The sequence below is a fragment of the Triticum aestivum genome, chromosome 5B (assembly GCF_018294505.1).
Source record: "Triticum aestivum cultivar Chinese Spring chromosome 5B, IWGSC CS RefSeq v2.1, whole genome shotgun sequence".
Taxonomy (NCBI): Eukaryota; Viridiplantae; Streptophyta; class Magnoliopsida; order Poales; family Poaceae; genus Triticum; species Triticum aestivum.
In genome coordinates, this window is record NC_057807.1 from 510359038 (window position 1) to 510366467 (window position 7430).

Sequence of the window (7430 nt, forward strand, 5' to 3'; positions counted from 1 at the left end):
ACAATCGGAGTGACAAAACCTAATCTCAAAATACGCCAACTCAACATGTACCTTTGGAGACACCTGTAGAGCTCCTTTAGAATCACCCAGTTACGTTGTGACATTTGTTAGCACACAAAGTGTTCCTCCGGTAAACGGGAGTTGCATAATCTCATAGTTATAGGAACTTTGTATAAGTCATGAAGAAAGCAATAGCAACATACTAAACGATCAAGTGCTAAGCTAACGGAATGGGTCAAGTCAATCATATCATTCTCCTAATGATGTGATCCCATTAATCAAATGACAACACATGTCTATGGTTAGGAAATATAACCATCTTTGATTAATGAGCTAGTCAAGTAGAGGCATACTAGTAACTTTAAGTTTGTCTATGTATTCACACATGTATCATGTTTCCGGTTAATACAATTATAGCATGAATAATAAACATTTATCATGATATGAGGAGATAAATAATAACTTTATTATTGCCTCTAGGGCATATTGCCTTCACCGAGCCCTATCGCCCAAGCATTCATCTTCCCCTTCAACCAAGGTCCACCGAGAATGTCCCGATCTGGAGCATGAGGCAAGTGGATGGCCTCCTCCGTCCAGGAGAAGGATATTAAAAAGCTGCGGGCGGCTAGATATCTGGCCAAGAAAATCGGCCATCATCTTCCAACGGCGGGACAAATTGTCCCTACTCCGGAGCCCCATGAGAGAGTTGTTTTCCTCCCCCATTTCGTCCGCGGGCTTGGTTTTCCCTTCCACCCTTTTGTTCGCGGCATCATGTACTACTACGGGATTGATTTTCGTGATCTATCCCCCAATTCTTTCCTCAACATTTCGACGTTTATCGTCGTGTGCGAGGCCTTTCTCCGCATCTCGCCGCACTTTGAGCTCTAGCTCAAGATCTTCAATGTGAAGCCCAAAGTGGTGAATGGTGAACATGCCGAGTGCGGAGGTGCCATGGTGAGCAGGATGCCCAAGGTCACATGGCCGACGGGTACTTTCAACGACTCCGTCAAGGAGTGGCAGCAACAGTGGTTCTATATCACTAAGCCACGCGGCAAAAAGTGGGCCGCTGCTCCTGAGTTCCGATCTGGAGCCCCTTTGCGGCTCACGTCCTGTCCCAAGAAGGGCGTGAACTAGTCGTCGTCCGACGAACTGTCAGTGATCCAGGCGTGTGTCAAAGGTATGGAGGACAAGGCCATTAGGCTTGTTGACATGGTCCAGGTGATGCTGGTTTGCCTGATCCTTCCTTGTTAGCACAGAGGCTGTGATTTGTGGGAGTATGACCCGGCACCAGACCCTGCGGGAGCTTTTCGGCTACTCGCACAAGGACATCTGGAAGGTGCTCTTCAAGTCCGGTAAACCATGGCCGGACTCTGCCGCGGACCGCGGTTACCAATTGTCCCACCCCGCTAGTCCGGCAAGTCGTCATTATGCCCTGGCTATCCATATATTTTATTGATATGTCTTGAGGGAGATGTTGTTTAACGTGCTTTTCCACGATCACCTCAGGGATGGACGAAGAAGGCGGAGCGGATTCATTGTCCGGCCCCGCTGCCGGAAGAACCGGCGGGACCTCTTCTGACGAAGATGCTGGTCCTAGCGCCTTACAAGGCACCGAAGAAGGAGGACGACAAAAAGGCCAAGGAGACCAGGGGCGGTCTCCGTCGTCGTGGTGCTTCGGACCCGAAGTCCAAAGATTCTAGTGACCATCCCTCCTCCGGCGAGGAGGAGGAAGAGGAGGAGGAGAAGGGAGAGGATGAGGAGGAAGAAGAGCCCGAGTCCCCTACAAGGGGGAGGAAGAAAAGGACGACGTCTTCATCCTTAGAGGCAGATTCGCCTAAGAGGGGAAGAACATCCATCCCCGAGGCATCCACCACGGCTATCGATAGCAGCCCGGAATGGGATCCCAAGGCCCAGCCCCTGGTAAACTCGTAAGTGCATGAAATCCAAACACATTCACGCGTCCCAATTCTTTAATAAAGTGTAGTATTTCGATTTGCACCATTCTTTTTATAGTCCGGAAAGATCTCCTGCTCAACAGGCCTCGTCGGAGGACTCGTTGAGCTCTGATGCCATGGAGAGCGAGACACCTCCCAGGGCCCCTTCCCCAAAGCCTGGTTGTGACAACGAGGTGTCATCCAAGAAGGACCTGAGCCAGGTAGCGCGTACCTTGAGGGCCGAACACGCGGGAGCGGCGATTACCATGAACATTGACGGCAGGGGCAATCGTGAATTCGGCCCATAGTAGGACACAGTCCTGGAGACCCTTAAGGCTCCGGGGTCAGGCAGGCAGCCCCTCTTGACTGGAGGGGGCGATCCTGCTCCACCTGCGACCTCTGTCCAACCAAAGGTGTCAAGCGGCCTATTGACAACACTGGAGAGTGCGTCCATCATTGATGAACATCGTGCCCTTATGGGCGTGGTGATAGAAAAGATTCAGGCCGCCGAGAGCGGACTGAATGAATCCTGCATCAGCCTTATAAAAGGCTTGGAGGTATGTTTGTTAGGAGATTGTCATAGTATAGATAGCAGCCCCTGATGCACTGTTCGGAGAGGACAGCAACCGAATAGGGGATCGAAGCTCTGTCCGCAGGAGAATCAGCTAATGACATAGATTTATTGAATTATGAATCAGGCGTCTGCGACGACTGCCACCTCTCATACTGCAGAGGTGTCCGGACTCAAGCAGAGTCTGGAGCGGGCCGAGGAGGAACTCGGCCGAGTGAAGAAATAGCTGGAGGATGAACAAGGTATGTTTTGAAAAGAAGGCGGCCGCGGAGCAGGCTCTCCGTGAAAAGCACAAGGCGAGGGTCGTGGAAGCTGAGCAAGAGCTTCAGGAAGCCGTAAAGAAAAGCGAGAGTTTGGAGCAGAGTCTATCATTGAAAGAATCCAAACTCGCCCAAGCTCTCGAGTCCGCGAATAATGCTCAGGAGGAAGCCCAGGCTGCTCTGAAGGATATTCAGGAGGCGCGGAAGATTGCAACTGGTAAGTCTTTTTTTGTTCAAAGCGCCTTGCGCCTTTGCAGGGGAGATTCACGGTGACCCATTGAGTCCGAATTTTTTCAGGGGCGTTTGCAGATCTGCCGCGCAGCATATCTGATGCTGCCCAATTCTGCCGAGCTAAGAAGAAGGACACTGCGGAGAAGCTCTTCTGGTCGCAGTATTTGCGCCGAATTATCTGGTGCCATTTGTCGACCAGCTGAAACAGCTGGTCAAACTGCATCAGGCGGCCGAACTAGCCATGAAGGATTTGGTTATCTGGCTATGGCCCGCCGAGCCCATACCAAGTAGTTTCTTTGGGCTCGTGAAGCGGATTGTGGGAGCCTGTCTTCGGCTAGACGTCATCAAGCGGTCGGTTTACATGGAAGGGGCACAAATGGCGTTCGCCCGTGCGAAAGTGCATTGGGGGAAGCTTGATGCTGAGAAGCTGATCACCGAGGGGCCGCTAGAGGGGAAGGAGCACCGCAAGCCCGAATTGTATTATGACGGTGTCCTGAAAGGGGCCCGCTTCGTTCCTAAGCAATGTGCAAAAGACATTATTTTTACCTGAAAGCAGTTATGTTATCCCTGGTAAGGCGAAACAGAGTCACTAATATGTATGTGCCTGTTATGTGTAAATTATTATTCCTGCACGGCCGTTTAATATGTTAGTCTTGAGAGTTGGCCAGTTGTCGGCTTCTGCCCCCACGTAGGAAATATGGGGGTGTTCGGGATACACCTGAACACTCTTTATCCCATTCTTGGGTCCATGAAGGAGGTGTTCAGCACAGCGAACCAGGCAATCAGACTATAGGGCTTTATAACTCTCACTTAGCCATAGGAATTCGAGTATGGGAGGCGCAACCCCTGGTGTTCGGAAGACCACACGAGGGGCTCTATTAGCGCCTGATCGGTGGAACGATCCTTCACACGCTACATTTTATTATGGAATTATGCATAATAAATCCTTAAAGATTTTACAACCTCTCGAATAGCTGATCAGCTCTCGCCTAATCATGATAGTCAGGTTTCGGCTTTCTCTACTGAGGTGTTCGTCCGACAGAACCGGGACACAATCGCAGTAATTCTCCCAGCGCTACCTTAGCCGATATTGCGGAACGTAAGGTACCAAAACAGGGGAGCCGGGCAAACCCAACCAATGACCCAAGACATGATTCAGAGATGATGCATATAATGCTATAAGTTCGGGGTGCCGAACGACCGAGAAGGTGTTTGGACTTTAGTCGCCGTAGTACGGGTGCAATGAAGCCCCTGGTGTTTAAAGGCATAACACGATTTTCAGATGCCGTTATGACAAAATGTCGTTGAGAAATAGTAACAGATAAGCATCAAATGACTCTACATGTTGTATTTAAGTAATATGTCTATGCGTATGAGTATGGTGCATTTTATAAAAGAGAGGCGTGGCGACAGAACCTGTTGGGGCCGGGCGGTGTTTTAGCTATGCACGAGTCCGGAGGAATATCCAAATTGTATTCAGGTGGGGTGGAGATTCCCCCTGTGTGCGTCCGAGCTAATTCCAAGTCACCGGTCCAGTTATGCACGAAGGCGAACCTGCAAATAATGCTTGAAAAGCGTGTGTGAGCAGTGGCCGAGCCGTGGGACGTGACTCGTCCAGCTTATACTGAAGGATCTGTATGATCTATGATCAGGCTGGGGTATCATGAAGTAGTTCGGACTCCTTTGTCGGTGTCTGGGACTCCGGCTGTCGAATCTAAGTTCGATTGAAAAAACCGTGACTCGTTGCTTCTGTTAATAAAGTATCCGAATACTCTTCGATGCCGAGGCGAAGCTCGGTCTTGCCCACAATTGTGACTAAATCACGTGGGTATTGGGTGATGATGCGTCGAGTCGCAGTGTATCCTGGCGGTGCTGAGTAGCTACTGCCTAGAGGTGTAAGACCGAAAGTTGTTATGGAAATATTTTGGCGATCCGAAGACCATCTCCAGAGTGGCGGGGCCTAGGTGGCCTTCACGCCTAGTTGTAGCACTTTAAAATGAGTTTTTTGGTGGGTCTGATCCCCGAGTGGTCGATCCCTAGACTTGATAATCTGGGCTTCTTGCCCTGGGACCTCTTTATGCTCCTTCCAGCGTTGGCCTGCCGATTTGTTTAAAGACCCAGCATTCTCTATTGGTATGGTTGGCTGACACTCCTCGGGTACCATGAATTTGACATGGGCGGTCAAGTATGCGGTTCAGGCTTGAGTGGCCTGAGTTACGATGTTGAAGTCTCTTCTCCCTCTCGACGGGTTGAGGACTACGGGCTCCTGTGTTGATCACCGTTTCCTGGGCGCCATTCTTTGTCCTGGAACGCTTATATTTGTTGCACCAAGGTTTGTGGACTCTGTTTTTGTCTGCTGATGCGCCCGGGGTGCTTGCTATGTTGCTGTTTGGTATGTAATGCTGGTCTTGCGTGCAGCCCCTTGCCGCAGTGTGTTGTCGGCTGGGTGTAGGCCTGCGTTTGATTTTTAGTGCCGCCTCCTCGAATTGAGGTAATAGCCTGTGCTTTGGGTAGTACTTTGTTCGGCGCTCGAGTCCGTATTCCTCGGCTACCCGAGCCTTAGTCCGTCTGTCTGTGAGCAGATTCTTATCAGCTTGAAGCTGCTGCTGCTTCTTTTTCAGGCTTCTTGCAGTGGCTATAAGCCAGCGCTTGAAGCGCTTCTGCTTTATGAGATTCGCTGGCGTGCCGAATTCATCGTCGCCGAGGCTCACCTTGTCTTCGGAGGGAGGCATGTAGTTATCATCCTCCATGTATCCGTCCGTCGCCGGTTCGTCTGGGCTAGCCTGCCCGTGTTCCTGTTCGGCTTGCTTGAAGGTGGGTTCATCAGGATCATATTCTTCTTCGGCACCATATGGGTTTTCTTCTCCAGTGCGGGTATGGTTGTGGCGGGGCTTTTAGCGCTGCCGATGACGCCCATGTTTTGCTTTCTTCCCCGAGGGGTTATCTCCCGTCGCCTCATCGCCATTAGTTTCTTTGGGAGTATCCACCATATATATATCATATGAAGAGGTGGCAGTCCAGCGCATGTGGTCGGTGGTTCCTGTTCCGCTCTCGCATCGTCATCTATACCGTCGATGTCTTCGGAATCGAGGTTAAGCACGTCGGTCAAATCATCGACCGTGGCTATTAAGTGGGTGGTGGGTGGGTTTCGAATTTCTTCATCGCCAGCTTCCCACTCGAGACGGACATAGTTTGGCCAGGAGTCTCCTGATAAAGAAATAGACCTTAATGAATCTAGCACGTCTCCGAAGGGTGAGTGCTGAAAGATAACCGCGGCGGCGAACTCCATGACTGGAGCCTAGTTAGATTCGATGGGCACGGATGCGTGCGGTCCAGAACAAACGGCCGGAGACAAGTCCGAGGGTCTGGAAATACAAAGTTCCTTAGGAGAGGAATCTGTGTTCGGCTCCAAAGTCGATGAGTGTGCGGCCTTCGGGGCAGGGTCCATCCACCGTCCTCGGGGGCACGATCTGCTCGGGAACGAAGTCCGGAGCTGTAGCAGGTGCAATGTTCCGAATACTGTTCGACTGCAGATCTAGGTCATGCATGACATGATTGTTCGGTGCTCCTGACGCGGGCCCGAATCCGTCGAAGATCAAGTCTCCGCGGATGTCGGCAATGTAGTTTAGGTTTCCAAACCTGACTTGACGGCCAGGGGCGTGGCTATCGATCTGTTCTAAATGGCCAAGCAAGTTGGCCTGCAGTGCGAAGCTGCCAAACATGAAGATCTGTCCGGGGAGAAAAGTCTCACCCAGGACGATGTTGTTGAAGGTTGGAGAAGTCATCGAGCCTTATAGCGACGACACATAGGAACTCTCAGTGAAAGCACGAATGTCGGTGTCAAAACCGGCGGATCTCGGGTAGGGGGTCCCGAACTGTGCGTCTAAGACTAATGGTAACAGGAGGCTGGGGACACGATGTTTACCCAGGTTCGGGCCCTCTCGATGGAGGTAATACCCTACTTCCTGCTTGATTGATCTTGCTGATATGAGTATTACAAGAGTTGATCTACCATGAGATCAGAGAGGCTAAACCCTAGAAGCTAGCCTATGGTATGATTGTTGTTGTGTCCTATGGACTAAACCCTCCGGTTTATATAGACACCGGAGGGGGGCTAGGGTTACACAGGGTCGGATTACAGAGAAGGAGATCTACATCCAAATCGCCAAACTTGCCTTCCACGCCAAGAGAGTCCCATCCGGACACGGGATGAAGTCTTCTATCTTGTATCTTCATAGTCCAACAGTCCGGCCAAAGCATATAGTCCGGCAGTCCGGATACCCCCTTATCCAGGACTCCCTCACCTCCCGCTGCTGCCGCGCTTGCCCGTGGCCGCCCCTTGGCCCGCTGCCGAGCACCGCCACTCTCCCCTACCACTGCCCCTCGCCGGCTAGCCGCGGCTTGCACCCTGATGCCCCACGGCACCGCATCGCG